The sequence below is a fragment of the Solanum pennellii genome, chromosome 4, assembly GCF_001406875.1.
Source record: "Solanum pennellii chromosome 4, SPENNV200".
Lineage (NCBI taxonomy): Eukaryota > Viridiplantae > Streptophyta > Magnoliopsida > Solanales > Solanaceae > Solanum > Solanum pennellii.
The window spans coordinates 63,368,791-63,378,089 of NC_028640.1; the positions used below are offsets into that span (position 1 = coordinate 63,368,791).

At 31.6% G+C, this 9,299-nt stretch overlaps 1 pseudogene; it reads right to left on the reverse strand.

Moving 5' to 3' along the window:
• Positions 1 to 1,089: 1,089 nt before the first annotated feature.
• On the reverse strand, positions 1,090 to 6,147 carry LOC107016908 (annotated as a pseudogene).
• Between the last annotated feature and the right edge of the window lie 3,152 nt (positions 6,148 to 9,299).

A 9,299-nucleotide genomic window follows, 5' to 3' on the forward strand; every position in this document is an offset into this window, starting at 1 on the left:
ATACTTCAATTACAGGCACGAATTGAGGGAAATTGAGAACTGAAAATAACCAGGGCAAGGAATTTGGGCGGACCCAATTCAGTTGAGAGAGAAGCAGAGAGCATCTGGTGAAGAGCAATATTTTGATTTTTTCCTAGAAGGATTTGCACTTAAAAGCCGCTTGAAATTACTAATCTTTTACCAACAAAAATTTAATTGCCGCAATAGGTGACTTCAAAATATAAATTAGTGACATTTAATTAATTGTCACTAAAAGTCTAGTTTGGTGTGGTGGGGAGTAGGGCTGGCAAGGGGACGGGAAAGGGGACTTGGGGACGGGATGAAGGGGGACAGGACGGAACGGGGGACGGGGAGAGGAGATTTGGACCGTGACCGGGATTTGGGGGACAAAAATAGGTCCCATCCCGTCCCACTATATATAAGGGATGGGATGAGATTTGGGGGGACGAGACGGGACGGGAAGGGGATTTTTTTTTATTTTTAAATACTTATATATTTGTATTGAAATTATACGTCTTTAGTTAATAAATTTTAAATTTAATTTTTGATTTTCAAGTATCAAAATAAATTTTCAAATTTAAAGTTTCAATTTTCAATTTTCAAGATTCATGTTTCAAATTTCAAGATTCATGTTTCAAATTTCAAGTTTCATGTTTCAAGTTTCAACTTTAAAGTTTTAAATTTCAAATTTGAAAAATTTAAATTTGTAATTTAAATATTTTAAAGTAATGTAAATTGTAAACTTTAAATTTAGTATTTTAAAGTTAGTTTAGTACTTTATTATATATTTTATTGTATATATTAAAATTAAAATGTAAAACAATAATTGTATAAAAAAAACTTGAACAAAAGTTAAAACCTTCAAATTTATTCAATAGAACTTAGAAGTTACAATTAACAAATATTAGTGGCCTAACTAATCTACGCAGCCACCTTTTAGGAAGGGTTCTGTTTCAATAAGTTCTCATACGTAAAACTAATATTTGTTACAGATATTAGATGAGTAACTAATTTTACGCAGCCACCTTCTAGGAAGGGTTCTGTTTCAATTAGTTCTCGAATGTAATCTAAAAATATTTGTTTTCTCCTTTAAAATTTAATTCTAATTGTCGCATCATATCGATGGATATCCTCCAGTGTTGGCAAACTTTCTAGAAATTCTTGTACCTCTAATTCATCATCACTGCATTCAATTTGTGTTTTGATCCAACTTGCTTGTTTTTTACTTAACTTTGGTAAATTGTTATTCCTCCTTTCGGCATTAGACCAGTCTCTAAATAAAACTGTTGTTTCCAAACTGTCTTCCGCCAATGAATGTCTATGATCACCAATTTGAAACCTTACCGCACTGAAAGCAGCCTCCGATGCAACTGATGAAACTTGAATAGCTAGAAAATCACGAATCATTTTGCTCAAAGTTGGAAATGCATCGCTTCGCCTACTCCACCATCCTAATAAATCTTCATTGCCATCTTTGATTTCTAATATTTCTAAAGATTGATTAAAATATTCTTCAAAATCATCACGATTAATAGAATAAGACCAAGAAAACTCGCATATAAGTTGAAATTGGAAGTGACAAATCAATCTCAACATTAGAAGTTTGACCAACTTCTCCTTGAAGATTTTCCGTAGTTCTACATTTTTCATACAACAATTTTGCTTCTACTTTTATGCTAGACTTACACGTTTTACAATTTGAAATTTCTTCTGGTAAAATTTCTAAAATTTCATAAAAAGTGTCAACAAGGCCTTGCACACCTTGTAATTTATAAGCAGGATGAAGTAAAGTAGCCGTTTAAAAAACTTGAGGAATAGGAAAAAAAATTTAAAATTTTTCAATCATACCTTCAGTTGCAGCTATAAATTTATCTATTTTTTTATATTTACAAAATTGAATTTTAAGAGCACAAATATTTATTAATACGGATGAAATAGTAGGATAATAAATTCCAAAAAACATGGTAGTAGCATCATAAAAAAGTCTTAAAAATTGTAATAGTTCTTTAGTTTCTTCCCAATCTTCATCATGAATTCTATCTAATGGGTCAACATTATGAGCATTAAAACCCATTTGTATGGGTCTTCTATATTTGTAAGAAACCAAAAACAATTCGTAAAGAGAACTCCACCTTGTTTTAATATGTTTTGGAATTTTTCTGACAATTCACATAGTAAATAACGCTTATTAAATTCCCTAATTCTAGTAGCATTGTTTGTATGAAAAATTCAGGTAACAACATATTCAATTTTTACGCTACCACAATCAAATAATGAAATACCATCTTGTACAACTAAATTTAATATATGTGCAACACATCTAACATGAAAAACATTATTGTCAATTGGACATAATCTAACTTTTAACATTTTAGCAACGTTTGTATTATTAGATGCATTACCTAATGCGACAGACATTATTTTATCTATAATCATGTAATAATCTAAAACACTTAAAATATTTAAAGCTAAATATTTACCAGTTTTTTTCTCTATACATAGTTTATAACTTATAATTTTTTTTTGCAAATTCCAATTATGATCAATCCAATGTTCAGTAATAGTTAAATAATCATTTCCATTAGCACTACGACCCATGTACGAAGTTATAGGCACTCTACTATCTAATATGCTAAATATACAACGAAGAAATTGACAATGTTAACCTTGAAATTCAAAAACATCAGATTTAACTATATTTCTTGAAAAGCCTCAATAATTTGGATTATAAGTTTGTTGAATATATACAATAAAACCGGGATTTGAAGGAAAACTATAAGGCAAATCACAAACAGAAACCATTTTAGCTAAATTTTCCCGATCTAATTCCTTATTATATTTACGTTGTGTTATTGGACCAGCGGGGTTAAAAGAATCTAATGTTTCTTGAACCATTTTAGAAGCCCCTATCGATGCATTAACGGTAATATCAAATTCATTAATTGAAATTCCTTTTTTTCTATTGACTAATACTTTAGCTTCTTTATATTGAATCGGCACACAAGATAACAAATGTCTATTTAATCCCCCCGTTCCACCTTTACCCCCACCTTGTTTATGTTTAAAAGGTTGCTTACACTTATTACAAATAGCAACACTATTTTCTTTATCGAAAGTCATAAATTTCCACACAATAGAAGTTTTAGGGCGTTGATACTTCACCTTCTCCCTTGTGGGAGGTATAAGGGGTGGATGTCCAAAATTTTGCTCCGGTAAATTGATAGTCTCATTTGGAACTTCTGTCATCGGACTAGTAGGTGTTTCTTCTAACTCCTCTTCTCCAAAATCAGCTTCTACTTCTTCACCTGAATTTTCATCAACATTAGGATTAATATTACCATAACGTCGTTCTAAACTTTCGTGATCGAGTTGAACATTTGAATCAATATCATAAGGAGTATCATCAACATAAGTAGAACTATTTATGTTAAATCTAACTCTACTCGTTGATTCAGATGAAGTACCACCACTTTTACTACTATTTTTTTACCAAAATTAAATAATTTAAAAAGTCTACTTTCTTCGCTATCTTGTACTTTCTCTTTTCCTTTACCACTATTTTTTTTGCTAGAACTCATACATAATTATATATAAAGTGTAATATAAAAATAATAATAACACAAAAATAAAGACGAAAAATAAAATATAAATATCATGAAACGAATGTACCAAACGTCTGCGTTAATAGCATTTAACGCAGACGTTAAACCGATTGTTGAAGCTTGTGATTTGTTGTAACTTGTAATTTGAAACTCCAACCAATACTTGATAACAAATATGAGATAATATAATTATATATATTGATATAATATGAAAATTTTGAATTAAAAATTGAAAAATATGGATTATAATAATATGAGAATTAAAGTGGAATAGAAATTAAGATTGACACTTGAGAGTTGAGGATATAGAAAAATAATGAGAGAAATGAGAATAGGTGATTTTGTAAGAAATAGTAGGGGATAGGTGTATTTATAATATTAAAAATGGGTTAAAGTGTAATTATTATAACTTGAGGGTTTAAAAAAAGTTTTAAAAGTAGGGTGGTGGTAGGGAGTGGTAGAGAACACAAAAAGTGGCACAAATCTGTTGGGGGGGCCCACTAGCCGTTTCCCCAACGGATTAAAACGGTAACTTTTTGAAAATTAAAAAAAGAAAAGAAAAAAAAAGAGGGGATCCCGCAAACCGGTCGGTCAACCGGGCCGATCAACCGAGCTGGGTCAACCGGGACGCAGGGGGTGAACCGGCCCCCTCATCCCCCACCCCTTAAACCCCCTAAACATAAGGGGATGGGCCGGACGGGGCGCGGGTCGGGTCGAGACGTGGGCCGGATGGGGCGCGGGTCGGGATAGCCCGTTCCCCCTGCCACCCCTAGTGGGGACTACTTCTCTTGTGATTAAAAGTAACTAGTGTATTCATTCGTGTTTCGCGTGAAATTAAATATATTTTTAGAATATTTGATATTGTTAATTGATTATTTTTTTAAAAAGTGTATAAGAAAAAAAATATAAATCGAGTCACGGTCTTGATGTTCACTGTTCAAAAAATTAGAGTTTTGTCATAAGGTTTGAGAGAGAAGAGAATGATGGATTAAAAGATGAAAATCTTATTTATTTGGGTCTTTAAATAGTCAAGAAATTAGTTAAGGATTTTCTTGGAGATAAAAAGACAAAAATTACCCTTTTTAATGTTTTCCCGTACAAACACTGTGGGTGTGTTTGGTATGGAGGAAAATGTTTTCCTTCCTGGAAAACAAGTAGATTTTGGACTTATTTTCTCAGGTTTGGTTGGTAAGTAGAAAATATTTTTCGGAAATGATTTTTAGTGTTTGATTTATGAATTAAAAATATTTTTGAGAGACATCTTTTATTTTTACTAGGGTAAAAAATAATTTATGCTTGAGTGCAGTTGACAAATCGTTATATCTCAATGATAGTATGTAGGAGATTTCAATAGAGTTGTTTTCAATGTTTTGCCAAAGGTAATCTTTCACCTTTTTCCATTCGTCTTGCCCCCTTTTATGCGAAAGTAGTCCTCTCAGTACAACAATTTCAAGAGGTAAGCGTCCACACTTGTCCACCATATCTTTAGCTAACCTTTCCATTGTGGGGGCCATTGCTCGAACATCAAGTAGTTTCCTACAAAAGAGATCCAAACTTTCTTCTTGGCTTAGGAAGCGAAGTTTATGGACAAAACCTCCGTCATTTGCTCTTTTTGCAACATCCTCTTTGCGTGTGGTAATAATAACTATGCTTCCATTCTTGCTATCCGAAAATGCTCTTTTCAAACTCTCTCATGCTTCTCTCCGCCATACATCATCAAACACCACAAGGTATTTGCGTTCTTTTAATAAATCACGAAGGTAAATTTCTAGATCTCTTTCTGTCATCCTTTCTAACATATCTAAAGTTTCCTTGGTACAACCTTGGATGGATTTTATGATATTCCTAAGGAGATCCATTGTGTTGTACTCTTGAGAAACACATATCCAAGAGCGCGTAGGGAAGCTATTGACTATAGTAGGACTGTTGTAGAGGTTTCTAGCAAGAGTGGTATTGCCTAATCCGCCCATGCCATAAATTGAGACAACACTTCGACGAGGCTCTGCTTTGAGAAGTTCATCTAGCAATGTTCGTACAACATCTTGAAGTCCAACAAATATATAATCCTAGTCATCCACATAGGAGGTAGTGCTCCTCAATGTTCTAACCATGGCAGACTGATTACTTGGCCCTTCCCCAGCATTACTATTGATATTTGTAATACCATAAGTCTCTCGTTGCGAAAGATATCCATGATTCGTTACTTGTGTGATTGAATCTCCTTGGAGACATTATAGAATTTCTTCTCCTTCCTGCATATGTAAGCGCAAGCCTTGAGAAGACTAGCACCTTTACCAGCCTCGAAGGTGTAAGTCTCGAGTATAACAACAACATCATTAGCAATAGAGTTGATCTCAAACACCCATTGTTGAACTCTTTGATGTTCATATTGCTTTTGTTATGCATCTCTGAGGAAAGACTGCATGAAGAGTAGCTCATTTCTCAGCCATGTAACTTCATCCCTTAGATTTTTACGCAGGAAAACTTGTTGTATAAGAAAACCACCCAATTTTTGAACTGCAAATAACACAAATGCATCAGCCATCTTCACAAGTGTTGATTCACTACTAAAAAAAGGCCAAAAAGAGACCTAGAAATGGAGACCTCAAAAATAGGTCAATAATAAGAGACCTCATGAGGTCGCTATTTAAATTAATATCTTTTAATTTTTTTTAATGTAGGAGAGACCTCGTGAGGTCAATTTAATGAATTTTTTTTTTACCTGACTTATTTAAAAATTTTAAATTTTTAATCTAATTCTCATAAAATTGGAGACCTCATGAGGTCTCTAATTTTTTAACTATTCAATTAAATTAAATTATTATTTTTAATTTAACAAGTAGAGACCTCATGAGGTCTATACTTGTTAAATTAAAAATAATAATGTAATTTAATTGAATATTTAAAAAGTTAGAGACCTCATGAGGTCTCTTAAACAAAACCAAAAACCTAGCCAAAATTAAAATAGCTCTTTCTTCCCTCTCTCTTAATTTTTGGTCGACCGCCTCTCTCTCTTTCTCACTGACCTCATCGACTCTCTCTCTTTCTCGTCGACCCTCTCTCTGTATCGTCTCTCTTTCTCGTCGACCCTCTCTCTCTGTATCGACCCTCTCTCTCTGTATCGTCCCTCTCTCTCTCATCGCTCATCGCCAGCTCTCCGCCGCCAGCTCTCCGCCGCCAGCAGTCGTGCTTCAGTAGGTGGAGGTCACGCCGCCTCCATCTCCGCCATTTGCAGTCGCCTCAGCAGCAGCGTTCCCACTCCAGGTAAATTTATTTATTTTTGGTTATTGAAACTAAATGTGTTAGATTATTGAGATGAGGTGTTTCAGGTTCATTTGATTGTATTATTATATATTTATATCTCATTGTGATATTGTCACTTTGCACATATACTTATGTTGTTATGAATTTATAATATGTGATTTTTACTCTTTAACATCTCTTTTTTTCATCAAACAAAAGCAATATTGGGAACTTGTGAAGTGAAAATTATTTTTTTTTTCAATTAATAAGAGTTGGGATGACTCATTTACTCTAAATTAAATAAACATTATGAGATGTCTAATCATATACATATAATAATAGTTAGATGTAGAATGATATACATATAACAGAGATGTGAACATGAATCAACAACAATTCCCCAATCCCTAACATTAATCTACATAATTATAAGTCATAATATACTACAAATGAGATCCAAATATCACAAAATTATTTGTTTAAGCATAATTACCAACACTAGTTTATCCTATTGATGACAAAATTGATTTTCTTTGAAAATCAATTTGTGTCCATCTAGTGTTGACACTTAGCTTTAAATTTTAGAAATAATTATTTGTTAAGCATAAGTACCAACACTAGTTGATCCTATTGTAGACAAAATTGATTTTCAAAAGAAAATCAATTTGTGTCCATCTAGTGTTGACACTTAGCTTTAAATTTTAGAAATAATTATTTGTTAAGCATAAGTACCAACACTAGTTGATCCTATTGATGACAAAATTGATTTTCTTTGAAAATCAATTTGTGTCCATCTAGTGTTGACACTTAGCTTTAAATTTTAGAAATAATTATTTGTTAAGCATAAGTACCAACACTAGTTGATCCTATTGATGACAAAATTGATTTTCTTTTGAAAATCAATTTGTGTCCATGTAGTGTTGACACTTAGCTTTAAATTTTAGATATAATTATTTGTTAAGCATAAGTACCAACACTAGTTGATCCTATTGATGACAAAATTGATTTTCTTTTGAAAATCAATTTGTGTCCATCTAGTGTTGACACTTAGCTTTAAATTTTAGATATAATTATTTGTTAAGCATAAGTACCAACACTAGTTGATCCTATTGATGACAAAATTGATTTTCTTTTGAAAATCAATTTGTGTCCATCTAGTGTTGACACTTAGCTTTAAATTTTAGATATAATTATTTGTTAAGCATAAGTACCAACACTAGTTGATCCTATTGATGACAAAATTGATTTTCTTTTGAAAATCAATTTGTGTCCATCTAGTGTTGACACTTAGCTTTAAATTTTAGAAATAATTATTTGTTAAGCATAAGTACCAACACTAGTTGATCCTATTGATGACAAAATTGATTTTCTTTTGAAAATCAATTTGTGTCCATCTAGTGTTGACACTTAGCTTTAAATTTTAGAAATAATTATTTGTTAAGCATAAGTACCAACACTAGTTGATCCTATTGATGACAAAATTGATTTTCTTTTGAAAATCAATTTGTGTCCATCTAGTGTTGACACTTAGCTTTAAATTTTAGAAATAATTATTTGTTAAGCATAAGTACCAACACTAGTTGATCCTATTGATGACAAAATTGATTTTCTTTTGAAAATCAATTTGTGTCCATCTAGTGTTGACACTTAGCTTTAAATTTTAGAAATAATTATTTGTTAAGCATAAGTACCAACACTAGTTGATCCTATTGATGACAAAATTGATTTTCTTTTGAAAATCAATTTGTGTCCATCTAGTGTTGACACTTAGCTTTAAATTTTAGAAATAATTATTTGTTAAGCATAAGTACCAACACTAGTTGATCCTATTGATGACAAAATTGATTTTCTTTTGAAAATCAATTTGTGTCCATCTAGTGTTGACACTTAGCTTTAAATTTTAGAAATAATTATTTGTTAAGCATAAGTACCAACACTAGTTGATCCTATTGATGACAAAATTGATTTTCTTTTGAAAATCAATTTGTGTCCATCTAGTGTTGACACTTAGCTTTAAATTTTAGAAATAATTATTTGTTAAGCATAAGTACCAACACTAGTTGATCCTATTGATGACAAAATTGATTTTCTTTTGAAAATCAATTTGTGTCCATCTAGTGTTGACACTTAGCTTTAAATTTTAGAAATAATTATTTGTTAAGCATAAGTACCAACACTAGTTGATCCTATTGATGACAAAATTGATTTTCTTTTGAAAATCAATTTGTGTCCATCTAGTGTTGACACTTAGCTTTAAATTTTAGAAATAATTATTTGTTAAGCATAAGTACCAACACTAGTTGATCCTATTGATGACAAAATTGATTTTCTTTTGAAAATCAATTTGTGTCCATCTAGTGTTGACACTTAGCTTTAAATTTTAGAAATAATTATTTGTTAAGCATAAGTACCAACACTAGTTGATCCTATTGATGACAAAATTGATTTTCTTTT